At 46.8% G+C, this 18,486-nt stretch overlaps 1 long non-coding RNA gene across 3 annotated transcripts in view; it reads right to left on the bottom strand.

Moving 5' to 3' along the window:
* The window catches only part of LOC146030628 (uncharacterized), a 48,558-nt gene extending 31,358 nt beyond the window's left edge, over positions 1 to 17,200 (bottom strand). For all 3 annotated transcript variants that reach the window (XR_014456128.1, XR_014456122.1, XR_014456134.1), the window contains exon 1: positions 17,007 to 17,200. This is a non-coding gene — a long non-coding RNA (uncharacterized LOC146030628). The remainder of the gene's footprint in view (positions 1 to 17,006) is intronic.
* Between the last annotated feature and the right edge of the window lie 1,286 nt (positions 17,201 to 18,486).

Below are 18,486 nucleotides of genomic sequence, written 5' to 3' on the forward strand. Positions count from 1 at the left end.
TGCCTTCCTGCATCACTGATGTCCCCAGTTCTGTGCAAATCTGCTTCCCAGTATTGCTGCAAACTCCAGCTATAAAGAGCTGTGAACTCCAGTTATTCAGCCATTGAATTTATTCCATTCAGCCATTGGCTTCATCTCATTCAGTTATTTACTTTATTCAATCAGTCATTTATTCCTTCATTCAACCATAGATACTTACCTGTAACCATATGCATGAATAAATACATACATAAAACCTGCTAGCTTCCGTCCTCGTGTATCCAGCCAACTGGCCACCTCCTCTCGTCTGGGTTCACACTCAGGAATAGTATATATTCAGGATTAAAGGTTATTTTTAATAACGGGGCACAAGCCTCGACTAGTAATACATACTACCCAGTATTTTAAAAGTTAAAAAATACTGCCACTGCATGATGGAGATCTGTGGTACTGTATTTCTCTTTAAAATTCCTAAATAGTCAATTGAACAGATCTACACTATGCTATTCTGTATTTCAGTTACATTTTTAGTCTAGGTCTACAGTCATAAGGTCGATTACTATAGGTCAAGAGTCAAAAGCTCAACGTGGTCAAAAGGGTCAAACGGTCGACAGTGAAAAGGTTGACAGAGTCAAACAGTCGACTTAAAAAAGATTAACAGGGTCAAAAGGTTGACATTAAAAAGGTCGACATGAAAAAGACCGACAAGTGGTTTTCATGTACTGTATTTTTGGTGTCTATATCGACAGAGGTCGTTATGGACACCGTCTAAGTATATCATGTCCCCTCACATCGCTCGCTATGCTCTCCATGGCTTAACACTACACTGGTTAATGCTGATTTGTGGTCGCCAGACGGCACCCAATGGAAAAAGGGCAGGAGATCTCCAGGGGATAGATCCCCTCCCTCCCCCCTGCACTACTTGGTTGGCACTGCAGATCTGAGTGAGAAGAGCCCCATCTCCTGTGTATCGGCAGTCTACCATGGGCCTGGATAGGCAAATTGTAATATATAATTCACCCACTGTCTCTCCCTGTCACCCTCTACCCATCACCTAATGTCTTTCCTCGTCACCTTTTGCCTTTTCCCATTACCCTCTGACTTTCCTTGTTACTGACAACCCCCCACTGCCTCTTCCCATCACCCACTATCTCTCCTTGTCAACCACTGCTTCTCAAGTCACTCACTGCCTCTCCCTATCACCTCCTGCCTGTCCATGCCACCCTCTGGCTATCACTCAATGCATTTCCCCATTACCTTATGCCTTTCCCCAACACCCCAGTCTGCCTCAATGGCCCTGTCTTCTTAAGGTCTTGCCCCCTTTTCCAGCGGGTGAAACACTAGGCTCTGGACTGAACTATCCCTTTACATTTTCCATACCCTCACTTTGAAATTCCCACTTCAACCACTGCATATATGTGTGTGATATACAACTTCAGTAATTTCCATAATAATGTGTATGTAGATAATTTTAAATTCCATAGAACGCAGGGTACATAAATAGTGATCTGTAAACTGTTTCTAAAATGACACAGTAGTACATCAGATACTATCAACTGATTCCATCTTCTGATTTAGAGGGATTTCTATCTTTTTCTTTGTGATAAAAATTGCCGAGCTTTCTTATCTGTATATGTAAGAACATTTTTTATGACTTTTTGTTCTGTAAATGCTATGCCTGAAGAAACAAAAAATAAATAATAGCCAGAGACTAGAACTGCATTATGCAGATTTGAGGTCACTGAAACACTCATGTAAATTACTTTTGACCTAACTGCTAATATTATATTTTGTTCTGTCAGAGAAACTCCCAAGTATTTTAAAATTTTGGCAGTTTGTGTAAATTAATAAGCTGCAAACTAGTTTTTCATTGTATTATGAATAGCAAGTATTTAATCTTCACTACAAACCCTTAAACCATTGTAAATTATTTCAAAGATAAATGTATACATTATTTTTTCATTGTTTTTCTGTTTAAGATTGTTTCTGCTTGTGATTATTTCACTGTGCTGAAATAAAACCTGAGCTTATTTTCTGTGATCAGCAATGTCTGGATTCTTGACAATTATAGAGAAAAACTGACCTTCTACAAATAATATGTATCATGGCAAAACTACAGGGTGATCCAGTGGTGCACCGAACCACCCATTCGCCCAACACAGTTTTTTTTTTATATCCGGTCCAGCCGGCCACCCCACATGTCAATCACCAAACGGGGCTGCTCAGTGCTCCCCCTGCTGAGCCATGGACCGTTGCTACCTCAATCACAATGGCAAGATGCAAGCAGTCAGTGACGGCTTTTCCAGTAAATATGATGAAAGTTTGACAACAAATAAGATGGCAGCAGGACGGCTGCTGTGCATGCACATCTGAAAGCAGCTCCTCTTGTGAGCCTTTGCGGATCCCGATCACTTCTGTATGTATATATATATATATATATATATATATATATATATATATATATATATATATATATATATATATAGTTCCCAGCACTCGTCTAGTAGATGTAGTTGATAAAATGATTAGGTGCCATCCATGGATATGGTAACCCCAAATAAAAGAAAAAAGAGTAGCGGCACTCACAAGTCTTTTTGAGATAGAAGCAAGTATTTTTTATTTCATATATTATATACTAGCTGACCCGCCCGGCGTTGCCTGGAAAACCCTTGGGGTTTCTTTATTTCCAAAATTGCTGAAAAATGTCATCTTACAATATGCTGTGCCAAAGACCAAAGATTGTAATTTGTTATAGATTCCACCATAATGTTAGAATGTGTTTGCATTGATACTCAATGACGGCAATGAAATCAGGTGTGGTGTTGTTGTTTGAAACACAACGCTCCTGAGTTGATAACTTGTATGTGTTGATGAATTCCATATCCACTCCTGAGAATTAGCACCTATGACATATCCTCCAACATCTGAGGGTCAGAAATCGGTACAAAATCAGAAAGGGACGTGGTCACACCTCCATTTCTATACTTTCATGATGTCATGACACGACGCACGCTACCCGCACCACTGTAATGCCCCACTGGGAATGGGTGCAATGGGCCAAATTCTTCCCTACACCCGCCGAGCCAATCCACTGATCCAGCCATCACAATCATCAATGGGTGCATTGATAAGGTTTGAGTGTAAGAAGTTGAAGAATAAGACTGAGAAAAAGATTTGCCATGTTACAAAGTGTACAATTTACTCAATAAATCGTGAAAAAAATGTAAGTGTACATAGAAGTACAATCAAGAAATGAAAGTAGGATTAAAAAATAAGTTCTGATTCAAACTGATAATTGTTTGGATGGGGTGGGTTGTGAAACAAATCTATAGGTGGGGGTATGGATATTGTGGGCATAATTGGTGTTTGTTACACCTACATGGGGCCCTCAATTGATGGGATTTTCACTACAGTGTCACGGTCACATTGTCACCATAGGGGGATTCCCAATTGGGGTCCAGGTGGTCTTTTAGGGACCCATTACAATCCTGTAGGTCTCTTCTCCTTGAGCTTACGGTCTCCCTTAATGATAGTCAATCACTGAGGGAGACCATAGGCTCCAGGAGAAGAGACCAACGGAATTGTAAAGGGGTCCCTAAAAGACCACCTGAACCCCAATTGTAAATCCCCCTACGGTGACACTGTAGTGAAAATTTCTCATCATCTGGGTACCCCCTGTAGGTGTACCAAACACCAATTATGCCCACAATATCCATACCCCCTCCACCTATAGATTTGTTTCGCAACCCACCGCCATCCAAACAATTATCAGTTTGAATCATAATTTATTTTTTAATCCTACTTTAATTTCTTGATTGTACTTCTATGTACACATATTTTTTTCACGATTTATTGAGTAAATTGGACACTATAACATGACAAATCTTCATCTCAGTCTTATTCTTCAACTTCTTACACTCATAACATTCAAACAAATGCATGCAGCGCTCATGCCCATCGACCAAACATTATCTATGAACCAAAAGAGTCTGGGAAACCCTTAAGGCAGAGCAGTGCCTGATATCCAACTGACTAACAGGGTGAGTGCAGTGTACCCACTTTGTATTGATCAATGGGTGCATGGGCCAGGACAAAGATTTCTCAGTGCAACTGGAGGACTGGAGAGACGGATATGGGGAACAAAGTAGAAATGGTACATTAGGTACAGTTTTTATTTGCCGGTACAGACTGTTAAATAAACGGCAAATTATTTTTTATGTGTTCTGTGTGTTTGTGTGTGTTGTACTGTTTTTGTGTGTGTGTTGTAATGTATGTGGTTTTATGTGTTATATTGTATGTATCTGTCCAATGCATAAGTGTGTGAGGTGTGCTATGTATATACAGTATGTGTGTGTTGTGTCTTTGTGTATCTGTGCAAAGTTTAAATGTGTGTTTTGTGTGTGTTGTACTGTTTTTTGGGTGTGTGTGGTGAATGTGGGTGTGTGTTGTGCTGTTTGAGGTATGTTATCTGTGTGTATCTGTGCAATGTTTAAGTGTGTGTTCTGTGTATTGTACTGTTTTTGGGTGTGTGTTGTAGTGAATGTTGGTGTGTGTTGTACTGTGAGCTGTGTGTTATGTGTGTGTGTTGTGTTCTGTGTATATCTGCCGAATGTGTAAGTTTGTGAGGTGCGCTATGTATATATGTGTGTGTAGTGTGCTGTGCATATCCTGGCAATGTTTAAGTGTGTGTGTTCTCAGTGGCGTAGCTTGGTTTGGGGCGCCCCCCGCCGTTAATGGGGGGGTGCCTCCCCCCCTCCCCACCGGCCTCCCCACCCCCGCCGTTAATGGAGGGGCACCTCCCCCCCTCCCCACCCCGGCCGCCGGTACCACACCCCCCCCCCCCCCCCATCGCCGCAGGCTTACCTGTCTGCGCGCCCCGGCTCCCCTCCTGGCTTCAATTATTAATTCTATGCAGACGGACCACGATAAAATGGCCGCCCCCATACCGCAAACAGTTTCAGAGAACTGTCTGCTTTATGGGGCGGCCATTTTATCGTGGTCCGTCTCCATAGAATTGTTTGAAGCCAGGAGTTGTGTGTTTGTTGTACTGTTTTTGGGTATGTGTTGTAGTGTGTATGGATTTGTATTGTACCGCATGCGGTGTGTTTCCAGCGATTTCAGCCCCTATCTCCCCCGTGTGTACACAGCTTAAGTGTGTGAGGTGCTCTACGTATAAATGTGTGTGTTGTGTGCTATGTGTGCATATGTGGTGTAGTGTGTGTGTGTGTGTGTGTGCGCGCGTGTACAATGTGTACGTGTGTGTGTGTTATGTGTGGTCTATGTATATCCTCAATTATTTCCTAATTGTTTAAAGCCTTCACCATAATGTTAGAATGTGTCTGTCATACTCAATGACAGCAATGAAATCAGGTGTGGAGTTGTTCTTTTCCCCAGATCATCAATGAAGGAAAATTAAAACTTGGTGTTTTTTAAAATTCTAAGTGAAATTTCCCAAAAACGGCTTTGAGGTGCACACCACCGGGTCCAGAGGTATCTTGTTGCCAAATTTGGTGTCTCTGAGTGCCACGGTGTGTCCGCAATGCGATGGACACGCACACACACACGCACACAGACACACAGACATAGATATATATATATATATATGGAATAAAAAGACTTGCTTTTATCTACAAAAGGACTTTTGAGTGCCACTACCATATATACTTTTATATAAATATACATAAATATCCTTTTATATAAATATACATAAATATCCCCCCCCCCCCTCCCAACCCTGCCTGTCTCCCTGAAGCGGAGATGAGCATGATGCCGCTGCCCTGCCGTCGAAGAATGGGACGCGCGTGCTCCTCGGTTTTAATGGAGTCCCTCTCCGCCGGTGCTCGCCAGACGGGAGGTGCTGGCGAGCTCCGGCACTGAACGAGAGGCTCCATCTGTATGTTTTTTTCTGTGTTATCACATGGTGCAGGTCTGTCTAATGCACACAGAGATTTCCATAAAGCGTTGAACACTAATAGGTCAGCCAACAAAATGTAATTATTAAAAATAAAACTTTAGCACACATTGTCATCTAAGTAGTTCCACGGTTATGCATGTATTGATCCAACTATGAGAGCTATCAGATCTAATGAGGAGAGTCCTAAGTGATCTAGACAAATGTCCCACTGTAGCTATTGCTTTAATTTTCCAGGGCAAATTGTTCCATCCATTATGAGGAAGACAGATTGTTTAATGTCACTAGTATCCATTACAATTACTACTGTGTCGTCTGCAGTGTTTTGTCAGAGTAAAATGCTTTTAACTCTGCATTTTTCACTTGCATTGCAGAGAAACCTGCGGCTTAGACAGACCCGATTCACAAATTCACTAATTTACAGAATTGCTTGCCAAGTGTAAAACATATGGGCTACATTCATGACTCATAACCAGAGCTTTCAGTCTGGATCACCCATTTTAACTTTGACATTTCATAGCACCTTGCTTACTGAATTTTCCAACATTCAAAATCACACTGCTGTATAATCTATGTCATACAGGCGCGCACGCAGCGGGGGGTCCGAGTATATCTTTTGTGGTTCCGATATTCCCGATGGTGCGGCAGGGCTGAGCTGTTTAGCGGCAGTGTCAGTCTGGCTCACTCCTCCCTGCTGCTACCTCTGTGACACACTACAGAGCAGTATGATGGTATACCATGCGCCATACAGAGCAGCATGCAGGGAAGCAGGTGGCCAGCGCAGTATGTACTTCTGTGTCAGCCTGCAGTCTTACACCCTTTACCCCCCTAACATCTGGCTGCTGGAGTGGGATGTCAGGCCGCCACCGCCATGTAATCCGATCCCAGTGACTATGCTGTTGTACGGCGGGAGAGGAAGGCGGGGGGACACCGCAGGAAACTCTGTGACCGCTCATTAAATGATTACCCCTGCCTTTGCAAATATAAGTCAGTGGAGACTGACATATTTGCAGCCGTCAGGACAAAGACAGGGCAGGAGACTGACGTCATGTGACATGGGGATGCAGGCGGGCATCAGCGATCCCATGGACCAGCGCCACCGGTTCCTCAATCTGCCCCCATCCCTCCCTCTCCTCTGCGAATTGCTGGGAGAGTGAGCAACTCGCCACGGCCGTTCACAGTCAGGGTTTGCACACGCGCAGAAATGCGCAAGCCCAAACCCTGACCATCGGGGCAGAATTTGGTTCACTGCATGTGAACCAGAATTGGCCCCTTAATCCAAAGTCATATAGAAATGCTTAAAAAATTTAACAATAAATGAGTGAGATATGTAATAAAAAATAAAACCTAAGACTAACAGTATTTAGTCTTGTAGACCTGCATTTCAACCTCTTTCTGCTCTACACAAATCTAGGAGACACAGATCAATACACAGCTCAAAATGAAATATGTGGCCCCATTCTAAGAACCAGTATATGCCTCAGTGCCTAACAGTGCACAGTGGTGCAACTCGGGTTGGGAAGCAGGACACTTTTCCTGGCAGGGAGAGGATGGCCACCAGTCTCTGTGTCAGATCACCCTTTCTGAGTGTCAGTGTCAAACAGCAAGATTGTCCTTGCACCCAAAGCAGTTAATCCGCAGTGTGCCGTCAGGGATATATAGGTCAGTATTGGTAGTCAATAATGGGTACAGAGTCTCCTAACTAATTGTAGTAGGGGGGTTTCCCCCATACTTGCCTGCCATCCTGGAAATGCCTGGAGGCTCATGGAAATCGTGTGGACCCCGGGCTCACTTCAGAAGGTAGCCAAATCTCCCGCATGTTCCCAGGAGTCCACACTTACCCCTTCCGGCTGAGGTATTATGGGTCTTAGGGTGGGGCGCGGCTAAAATGACACAAATTGCACCATTTAACCTCGCCCCTTCTCCTCTGGCATCACCTCGTCACTGCGCGCCCCTGACTTGCTGCCTCTGTGTCTCCTCTCCGGGTTCTCCCAAAGTGGAGATCTCAAACGTTGGCAAATATGATTGCCAATACCCCTTGCCCAGAGAGGAGACAGCTGCCAGCCTCAGGACTCTGCACCTGTCCATTGTATGTGGTAGGCATTGGCACATGCACAGACAACGTTGTTTGCACATGCGCAAAACTCTGGATTCTATATACTGCCTCTGCTTCAGCCACAGGAACTGGCTAAAGCTGACAACCAGGCATGGGGTGGCTTCCTACACGCTCTCCCTCTAACCCCAGTCCATGGTCACAGGGAATGCCTACCTGAAGTACAGCCAGCCCCCTCTCCCACTACCCACATTCCAGGGCTGCAGGAGATGCCTCCCCTGCACTATAGCCTGCACCTCTCAATCACCACTGCTAGTAGCATACCCGGCTACCCCCATCCCCACTCACCTTGGCCTTTGCCTGAAATTGACAGGTGGGCAAGTGTATTTGTCCCCTCCCCCCCCCCCCCGAATCAGCCACTGAATGTCATTGACAGTGAGGGGCTGTGTGTTGCAGCACTGGACTGTAATTGAGCTACTGTACATCACTACTGAGACAATGCTGTGACTGTGTCATAGGGATGAACATCGGTATGCGATGGTGTACACCCATTAATGTTTTTGATTTGACAGTTTTGCACTAGTTAAATGTTAAAAAATTGGTGCTATTGCACTAGTTTAATAAACTATAGGGATGATTCAGGTTGGTTTGCAAAAGCAAACTCCTTCTTTAATGGACAAAACCATGTGCGCTGGGGGTGGGCTCATGTAACATGTGCAGAGAGAGTTACATTTGGGTGGGGTGTGTTCCTGCACAGAAACAACATAACTCACCCAAATATAACTCTTTCTGTACATGTTACATCAGCCTCACCTGCAGTGTACATGGATTTGTCCATTAAAGAAGGAGTTTGCTTTTGCAAACCAACCTGAATCACCCCCCATGTACTTGAGCTGCAGATACAGATAGAGCCCCTCTCAGCGTTGCGAGGGCTGGCAATTGCCAGCCACAAGGCCCCGCCAGCCGTCGTTCTGATAGAGCTCCCCGCTGCCATCAGTCACCTTCCCGTTGCCGTTCGCTGGTCCCCACCCCCCACATAATCTAGAATAGTGGTCTCCAACCTTTTTTGGGCCGTGAGACAACATAAACCGCTTGAAGAGCAACTAAAATAAATAAAAAAAGAAATCTGGGTACTTGTGTTTAGCAGGGCGCCCAATTAGCATACGTACGCTACAGAGGCGTAACTATAGCACCGCAGCCCCCGAGGCCGCGGGGGGGCGCTGTGCATGTGTGGGCGCCGGGGGGCTGTGGTGCTATAGTTAGCCCCCTCCCGTCCGCCCATCTGCCGCCCGCCAATACGCCGCCCGCAGCCTTACCTGACTTCACTGGTCCCGTCCCGGCTCCCTTGCTGGCTTCATTCTTCTGCTAGTGAGACGGACCACAATAAAATGTCCGCCCCATATAGCAGACAGTTCTCTGAAACTGTCTGCTGTATGGGGCGGACATTTTGTGTTGGTCCGTCTCACTAGCAGAAGAATGAAGCCAGCAAGGGAGACGGGATGGGACCAGCAAGAGAGGTAAGGCTGTGGGCGGGGGGTGCGGAGGGGGTCGCCCCCCATTCACGGCGGGGGGGGCGCCCAATTCATAGTTACACCACTGGTACGCTAGCGTAGGAAAATCACATCGCATCGCATGGGCCATTTTAGTACCGTCCAATGCAATGCGATTTTCCTCTGTAATTTATTCACTGCTCTCTTGGCCCCGGCGGATTGCATTGCATCGCACCTCCTGCAAAATCACATGTGCACGCATGCGATTTTATAGGGTTTGATGCCATTACATTAGCTATACACTTGTATGACATGCACATAGGTGTGCGCACATTGAGTGTTAGGGGTGCACAGGCACCACCTTATACTGTGCCCACCCTTATGAACACCTCCCTGCCATTAGCAATACCAGCAATAAGTTTTACCAAAGACTTTTGCTTTTTAAAACTTCCATTAAAAGAAGCGCCCATCAATTATTTGTGTTTTGCCTTGTTAATTGTACTAGACCATTGTTATATCACTACATACAGATGGGGCATGGCTCATCTTTGCAGCGGATGGCGATGCCAGCCGCCATCCCCCGCCAGCCGCCATCTGTATAGCGCCTCTCATGCACGCACGTCCCGCTTCCAGCGCTTCCCCCGGGTCACCTCCGGCTTGTCGGCGGTCACCCAGGGTCCCCGCCGCCTGCCCGCACCCCACCCCCCACTTACCCTGTCTGTCTCCCTGAAGCGGAGACGGACAGGGTTCCCGTCGCCCCGCCAACGGAAATTGAGACGTGCGTGCGCGTGAGACGCACGTGCGTCTCAGTCAGATGGCGAGCCGGGCTGCTGGCGGATCGCCAGCGGTGACGTTCTGGCGATTCGCCAGCAAAGAAGAGCCCGGCCCCATCTGTACCTGCATCATCCATATATTTGCTTTTCACTTTATTTGCATTTACTGTTACACAGAGTAATTACAACATAAAAAATTAAATCGGCAGGAGTATATGGTGTGGCTGAGAGACGTTTTATATTGTAGCGAGTGTCAATAGATGATGGTAGACACGGCTGATTGGCGGTGTTAGACACACCTAGTGGGCGGTGTTAAACATGCCCAATCGGTGGCGCTAGGCACATCCCTTTGACGGTGCACCCCCTAATTAAATGTGCTGCGCACGCCTATGGACATGCAATGTAGTTTTAGGCACCCCCCACTATCCACACCACCCCGAAGCATGGCGAACGGCGGCGGAACACATCCTCCCAACCTTTTCATAACCCCACTATCTACGTTGGCGTGGAGTTGATTTTATATAGTGTGCGAGCACAGCGAGCCACGGATCCCGAAGTGTGGCGAGGGGACATGGAATACATGTAAAGTAATCCGCGTGCGCTCGCCACGCTTTGGGCTTGGTGGCTTGCTGCGCTCGCATTCAATCGCATGCGATTTTGCGGGAGGTGCGATGCGATCCACTGGGGCCAAGAGAGCAGTGAATAAATTGCATAGGAAAATCGCATCGCACGGCACTGAAACGGCCCATGCAATGCGATTTTCTTACACAGAATCGCCCACTAAGCAAATTGCTTAGTGGGCGCCCTGCTAATACACAAGTACCGAAATCTGCATAATAATAGAAAAATGCCCTTTACACATTATGCCACACACTGTAATGCCCCTGAGACATTATGCCACATACCCCAATGCCCCTGATATATTATGCCACACACTGCATTGTCCAATATGCCGCATACATACAGCATTATTCCCAACACTGGAGGCAGAGGAGAAGGGACACCTGCGTGTGTGGAAGCCCTGAAATTAGGGGGCATGACCTGCTATCGGGGTACTCCTGCAAGGCCACATCCCCCATTTTTTCCACTATGGGGGCATGGCCAGCACTGCTGCTGTTCATGCCCCCAGCCTCTCTGAATAGATGCTGTGACATATATACACATGCCACCAGCAGTGCCATTTACAAAATGCCCCCAATACCCGCAGTAATGCCATAAACACAATGCCCCCAGCAGTGCCAGATAAACAATGCCCGGCTGATTGTGGTGCCATTTAAAAAAAATACTCTGGTGGTACTATGTGCAAAATGGGTGTAGCCACATGGGGGGTGGCCAATGAAAATGGGAGTGTGATACACAAATGCCCCCAATAGTGCAGTGCCAGATATACATATGCCCCCAATAGTTCAGTGCCAGATACACAAATGCCCCCAATAGTGCCAGGTACTCAAGTGCCCCCAATATTGCCAGATACACATATGCTCCCAAGGTGCCAGGTATGCCCCCACAGTGCCAGGTATGCCCCACAGTGCCAGACATGCCCCCATGGTGCCAGGCATGCCCCCACAGTGCCAGGCATGCCCCCCCACAGTGCCAGGTATGCCCCCTCAGTGCCAGAAACACATATTTCCCATAATTTTCCAGCAACAGCACAACTCACCATTGTTGCTCTTGCTACTGTGGAGAGTCCGGTGCTCCTGCTGCTGCTGAGAGTCCAGTGTCCCCCTGCTATCTGTCTGTCTGTCTCCTCCTCCGCCGCCGCTTCCCTTTTGAGGGGAGGAGAGCACAGCACATTGCGCATCTCTCCTTCCCCTCACTGTGGGCCAGATGTATCAAGGGTACTTGTGAGTTATCCGGGCGTCCGATTTTTAAATCGGGTCGGATCGGGACATCGCATCGCATCGCATGCGACCATCGGATGCAATGCGATGCGATGCGATGACCCGATTTTTCCATAGGAATCAATGTTAAAATGGACTGAGTCCATTTTAACATGGAATTCAATGGGAAAAAGGGGTCCTTTTCATACCCCTACTATCCAAGTGGGCATGGAGTTGGATATAAACCTGTGGCGAGCGTAGCGAGCCACCGAGCCCGAAGCGTGGCGAGCGTAGCGAGCCCCGCGAGGGGACACGGAATACCGTCCCCTCGCGGGGCTCGCTTCGCTCGCCACGCTTCGGGCTCGGTGGCTCGCTACGCTCGCCACAGGTTTATATCCAACTCCATGCCCACTTGGATAGTAGGGGTATGAAAAGGACCCCTTTTTCCCATTGAATTCCATGTTAAAATGGACTCAGTCCATTTTAACATTGATTCCTATGGAAAAATCGGGTCATCGCATCCGATGGTCGCATGCGATGCGATGCGATGCGATATCGTATCGCATCGCATCTGATTGTATGCCTTAACTTAAGGCATACAATCAAAAAATCGGACGCCCAGATAACTCACAAGTACCGTATCAAGCATAAAAAAGTGATAAAATGGAGAGTGATAAACAGCCAGCCAATCAGCTCCTACCTGTCATGTTACAGGCTGGATTTGAAAAATGACAGGTAGGAGATGATTGGCTGGTTGGCCCTTGAGCTCTAATTGGCTGACTGCCCAGTCACAGGGATACATTGAGGGGAAGGAGAGACACGTGATGCGCTCTCCTGCTTTCAGAATGTAAGCGACGGTGGCAGCGGCGGGCGATGGAGGGAAGGGCGGGCAGCTGCAGAATGGTCAAGCGACCCGGATCGCTACCATGAGCTACCAGTAGCTTGCAAGCGATGGGTTGGCGACCACTGATCTAGAATAAGCCTGACATGGAATCCATGTTAGCCGTATTCTAGAGTATATATTAGTGCAGATAATGAAGTGGTTATCTGCAGTGCTGCTGGACATAGTCCAATCCATGTCCAACAGCACTACAGAGGATCTGCACATACCCAAACTTTTTTTGTGTATATGCAATGCAAGTAAAATTAATAGTTTTCTCTATCAAATTTTTAGTCACCATCACATTGAAATATCTGATGGCACAAGCCCAGTCATCATTTGATAGTGGGCTTCCAATGTCCGTCCCTTCTGGCAGGGGCGTAACTAGATATTCATAGGCCCCATAGCAGAAGTTTCTAAGGGCCCCCTATTTAGCAACTGATGATGACAATTATATGTAAAACATATTACTTAAACAGCAAAGATGGGCCCCCTGCAGCTCTGGGCCCCATAGCAGCTGCACCCCTTGCACCTATGGTAGTTACGCCCTTGCCTTCTGGAGTGCAGCACTGCTGTCTGTGACTGTCATACTTTTAGTGAAAGGCTATGAGCATTATTAATACTGTAACTATCAGTGAAGGTTGGGATTTGCAGCACTATGAGGTACAATGTTGAGTGCTCAGTGCAGGAACCATGTTAAAAAAATTGAACTAAAAAATAATGTTCATTAGGTGCCAGTGTGCCACCTTTGCCAGTGATGTGACTTTCAGTGTATATAAAAAAATGTGTTTTGTTCAGGATCAGCATTGCGTTGTAAAATATTAGCCTTCCTTAGGGACCAGTAAGCTACCATTACTTTAAGTGCTGTGAGTCTCCATGTGTAATAAAATAAGTGTGGTTCTGGCATTCAAGCATTAGCATGTGGAGGTTTATTTTAAAGCCAATATACAAATTAGCATTTCAGTTAGTTTCTTTGGAAACTGGAAGAAAAAAAAAGAAATATTGAAATCCCTTGTACAAAGTAGCTGCCCTACAGTGTGTACTCAGAGTTTTCAGCACAGCCAGTAACCTTGTGAGAGATCGGCGTAGGAGGTTATTTCCCAAAAATGTTTAAAAGTTGATATTCATAAAAATGAACTATGAATTGTAGAAATAATACTTTTCCCACCAATCACATCAATGTACAAAGACTTCTATAGTGATGGATTGCAATGGGTATGAGATAATATTGCGTGATGATTATATTAAAAGGGTGAAGGAACCAGATGAGGAGAATGACAACTTTCAACTATAAAATGGATTAAGAACACTGTTACCTGCCTTAAGTACATTGGTAATTTGTTTTGTGGGGCCCAAACAAACAAAGCACTTCAGCTACAAAAGTGGCAATCCCATTCGCTGAAGTGCTTGGTTTGTTAAACTGTGCATGTCCGTTTAAATATCCAACAAGAAGGTGGGTGAGAGTTTCTAAGGACCATCTTGCACCACTTTTCTTTTCAGTATGAGTATCTTTTGGGGGCTTTAATGAAGGTCTTTTTTTTTGCATGGACATTTTTATTGTTTAATACATAACTAGTTTGAAATACATTAAACAGAACCGCCATGCAGGGGCGGATTGGGATGAAAAACCAGCCCGGGAAATTTCTAAAAGCAGCCCTACAAAAGGGGTGGAGTCAATGAAGGGGGTGGAGTCTTTTAAAGCGGGAAAGGCAGGGAACCCTTTATCAAAAGCAACAGCTCCCTTAAGGGGGAGACGTAAAAGGAGGAGGAACAGGTAGAGACGTGAGAGGCAGAACGGAGACACTTCAGATGAGGAACAGGGAGAGATGAGAGAGGAGAAGAAACAGGGAGAGACCTGAGAGGAGGAGATGAACAGGGGGAGACATGAGAGTAACAGAGGGAGGCATGAGAGTAGGAGAGGAACAGGGGAAGATGTGAAAGGAGGAGAGCCTTGAGAGGGGAAACAGGGAGACATAAGAGGGTGAGACATAAGAGAAGGAATAGGGGGAGATGTGAAAGGAGGAGGAACAGGGGGAGACGTGAAAGGAGGAGGATCAGGGGTAGAGGTGAAAGGAGGAACGGGGAAGACGTGAGAGGAGGAGATGTAAAAGTAATAGGGGAAGATGTGAGAGGAGGAGAGGAATGGGGAGACGTGGGAGGAAGAGAGGAACAGGGGGAGACATGAAAGGAGGAGGAACAGGGGGAGACGTGAAAAGAGGAGGATTAGGGGTAGAGGTGAAACGAGGAACGGGGAAGACGTGAGAGGAGGAGATGTAAAAGTAATAGGGGAAGATGTGAGAGGAGGAGAGAAATGGGGAGACGTGGGAGGAGGAGAGGAACAGGGGGGGGGGGGATTTGAGAGGAGAGAAACTTTAAGAGAGCCCACCGGCAAGAGCTGCTGCACAGGGATGACTGTCCATATTTAGGCTCCTCCACCAGCGGCAGGGCTTGGAATGGTCATGGAGAGGTGGTAGAACTCATTTTCCCTGCCAATGCCCTCCCCAAGGGCTGGCGCTAGTGTGTTCAGTGCCCCCTACAAATTATAAACTGTGCCCTACCGCCAAAATGTTATAAAGGAATAGTGCACGCTGAAGGTGCATTACACAGCACATATGGACCCATATTAACATTACACATCATGTAGTGACCCATATTTACATTACACAGCACGTAGTGACCGATATTCACATTACACAGCACATAGTGACCCATATTAACATTACACAGCACATAGTGACCCATATTCACATTACACAGCACGTAGTGACCCATACTCACATTACACAGCACCTAGTGACTCATATTCACATTACACAGCACGTAGTGGCCTCTATTCACATTACACAGCACATAGTGACCCATACTCACATTACACAGCACGTAGTGACCGATATTCACATTACACAGCACATAGTGACCGATATTCACATTACACAGCACATAGTGACCCATAGTCACATTACACAGCAAGTGGTGACCCATATTTACATTACACAGCACGTAGTGACCCATATTCACATTACACAGCACATAGTGACCCATAGTCACATTACATAGCACCTAGTGACTCATATTTACATTACACAGCACGTAGTGACCCATATTCATATTACACAGCACATAGTGACCCATAGTCACATTACACAGCACCTAGTGACTCATATTCACATTACACAGCACGTAGTGACCCATAGTCACATTACACAGCATGCATTGATCCATGTTCATGTAATAAAATAAATCGGTTCTGGCTCCAATCGGAATGCAGTTCCAGCTCACTTAACCCTTGTGTTAGTGCCGACATGATGGAGAGGGCCTATCAGGGCCGTAACTAGGGGGGAGGGGGGCTAAAGGGTCACTCGACCAGGGTTCTGGATTAGGGGGGAACTAAATTACATTTGGCCACTGCCTGCGGTACTCTTGGCTGACTGCTGACCGCCACCCAACTCAGAGTCCCACTGATGCTATTTAAATCCCGGCCCTGCCCGAGGTCCCTGTTTGTGCCTGGGGTGATTTGCTGTTCCCTTCCTCCTGTTGCGCAGTGCGGATGACATCATGACACCATCGACTGCACATGCGTGTGATGTGGGAGGGAGGAAGAGCCGGACAGGGCGGAGAAGGTGCAGAGAAGTCGGGGAGGGAACAGGGAGGCCACGCTGCACACGTATTAAGAAAAGCAGTGCAGTAAGCCATGCAGCAAGCCAGGGACAGACTGCCAGGTACATAACAGATAGTTATCCTTGTACTACAAGTCCCAGCATGACGTGTCAGTTTCTACTAGCAGTCTATCAGCAGCTGCCAGAGGACCACAGGCTATCTGATCCTCAGCATGTAGGTATACATGAATGAATGTTCAAATCTGTATACTAATAGAAACTGGTCATGCTGGAACTTGTAGTACTAGGATAATTTAATATCCAACATATATGAAAATGATACTTTTTATGGTGTTTTTGGTGGGGGGAGGAGGGGTGGGCAGTATGAAATTGCTGCTGTGCCCCTCTCCCTCAAGTCAGCACACATGCTGTATATCAACACACAGATATACTGTTTCACACAGTGTGGTGACGTGGTCCCCAGTCCATGCACACACACATTACCTTGCTTCTGGACGTGGACCACACAGCAGCCACTCCAGCTAGTCAGCTACTGCAGAGCAGGGTCAGGCAAATTTGGGGGCGTGGCCTAATCGCGGACCCCCGTGACCACGCCCCCTTTCGGAAACCGTCTTGCTGCAGCCGGAGAAGGTACCGTTCACCAGTTCCCCCTTAGGCTGGCTCTGCAGTGCTGCTGATGATCAGGGACACACTACCAAAGCCCCGCGGGAGGAGCTGCTTGTGTGCGCGCATGCGCAGCAGCCCTCCCGCGGCCATCTTTGATCTGGGCAAAACACTGTGGCCGCGATTACGCGGTCCGCGGCCCAGACTGGGGGGGATAGCGGCCGGATCTGGGGTCTTAAGGACCGGCCGACCGGGAAATGTCCCGGTTTCCCGCCAGGCCAATCCGCCCCTGCCGCCATGTGTTGCTTTATTTAGCCAGACAGCTTTTGGCCTATATTGGTGAACTGTGGGGTGGTCAAAAGTAACTTAATGTGACAGTAAAGTACAGTAATGTCATTGAGGTTAATATTACTATGCGAAAAAAACAGGCCAAGATTAAATACTTTTATCTCTTTTTAGCACTTCAATTAAATTTTATTTTATATTGCTCTCTGTTTTGTATGGCAGACATTCATATACTTTCTGCTTAATGTTTGTTGGTCACTAAGATGTTCTTCATACTATAGAGGAAACCACTAGGATAGTCTCTATTATTTTTTTGCATGTGGTAAATAACGCTCCCTGTAAATTGTTTTGCATTCATACATATGCTTTGTGTGGTTCATGTGAAATCCTTTCTATATTGTCTGTTGGTTTTTACGATGCCCTGTTCCTAGTGTCACTAGGATGAACATGTTTTGTACATTGATAACTAAAATTCACTCTGTATTGTTTTGAAGTCACTAATTTTCAAGAGTTGCCATTTATTTTTAATTAGAACTACACACCATTAACCCTAGTAAAGCCTCTGCAAATGAGCGCATAACATTTTAGAGGGAAAGAATATGTTATAATTGCCTGCAGGTGTAAAATAACATATATTATACCATACCACCCAACATGACCCTCTCCAGGAGGGACACAATGCTCTGTTCCTGGACTTTCCTCTTAATGTATGATTGCCATCACCTGTGGTGAAACACCTTTCTTATTAGTAAACCTCTTCAACATACAGATGTAGCGGGATTCATCTTTGCAGGGGATGGCGATGGCGTCGCCATCGCCATCCCCTGCCCCGCTGCCATCTATATGCCGGAAGGGGACGCGCGAGCACGAGGTGCGCGCGCGTCCCCTTCCGACGGTGCTGCCTTTGATCGCCCGGTGCCCACACCGGGCGACCGCACCCCCCCGTAGCCTCCTCGGGTCCCCCCCCCCTGCCCCTCGAGCGGGAGGCGGACAGTAATGCGTCCGCCTCAACCCCCCGTCGCCCGGATACTGTGACGCGCGTGCGTGGGGGATGCACGCGCGTCACGGTCAGATA

This window comes from Crinia signifera, chromosome 1, assembly GCF_055691185.1.
Source record: "Crinia signifera chromosome 1, ASM5569118v1, whole genome shotgun sequence".
NCBI classification, from domain to species: Eukaryota; Metazoa; Chordata; class Amphibia; order Anura; family Myobatrachidae; genus Crinia; species Crinia signifera.